This window comes from Camellia sinensis, chromosome 5 (genome assembly GCF_055761805.1).
Source record: "Camellia sinensis isolate YWXY chromosome 5, ASM5576180v1, whole genome shotgun sequence".
NCBI lineage: Eukaryota > Viridiplantae > Streptophyta > Magnoliopsida > Ericales > Theaceae > Camellia > Camellia sinensis.
Window position 1 is genome coordinate 113115097 of NC_138965.1, and position 918 is coordinate 113116014.

Consider the following 918-nt stretch of genomic DNA (forward strand, 5'->3'; position numbering starts at 1 on the left):
AAACCAATAAGTAGAAGAGCAAAAACGTTAATCTCTTGCTCTGTTTTTTTTCATCAGTTAATAAAATAATTATGTAGAACATTACTATTCAAAATTGATAATGTTCTTTATTTTAAAAATTAAAAAAAAATAAGAATATTTTTATTTTTTCTAAATAGTACTTATTGATTCAAAAAATCTTTCATAACATTTATAAATAAAACTTTTAGATAATTAACTTTATTATTAAAGATCGAAATTTGTAAATAGAACTTTTTGATAATTGACTCCATTGTTAAATTTCAAAGACTTTTAGATAATTAACCTAAAGATCAAAATTTGTAAATAAAACTTTTTGGTAATTGACTCTATTGTTAAAGATCAAAGAAAAAGAAAATTCCGTTGCCGGGACTTGAACCCGGGTCTCTCGGGTGAGAGCCGAGTATCCTGACCAACTAGACTACAACGGATTATTGGTTGGCAACTTCATAATAAATTTAATATTTAAATATTAATCCAGCAATATTTTCATAAGTATATATATATTGTTTTTTTTGATGTACAGAAATCATCAAAAATTGATTCTTCAAGAAAATAATTAAATTCTATAGGTAACTGAAAAAATATAAGGCTCCGTTTGGTAAGAATTTCGAATTATAGTTTCACCAATTGATTTGAGTGTATTGTTTGTTTTGAGCTTTCAAATCATAATTCTACACTCATTTCTCAAAGCTCAATTCAAAACATAATCATTGCTTTTCAAAACTCATAACCAAACACATAATTCAAAACTCTTTTCAAAACTCAATTCAAATCAATATTTTAATTTTTTAAATATTTAAATATTTTAAAAATATTTTAATTTTGTTAAGATTTTAAATATTTTAATATTTAAATATGTTACGATTTTTTTAATTTTTGAATATTTTTAAATATTTT

The 918-nt window shown here is 22.0% G+C and overlaps 1 non-coding gene across 1 annotated transcript; it reads right to left on the bottom strand.

Annotated features, from left to right (window-relative positions):
- Nucleotides 1-376: 376 nt before the first annotated feature.
- Nucleotides 377-449, bottom strand: TRNAE-CUC (transfer RNA glutamic acid (anticodon CUC)). Its single transcript has one exon. It is a non-coding gene; the product is annotated as a tRNA-Glu (tRNA).
- Nucleotides 450-918: the final 469 nt, after the last annotated feature.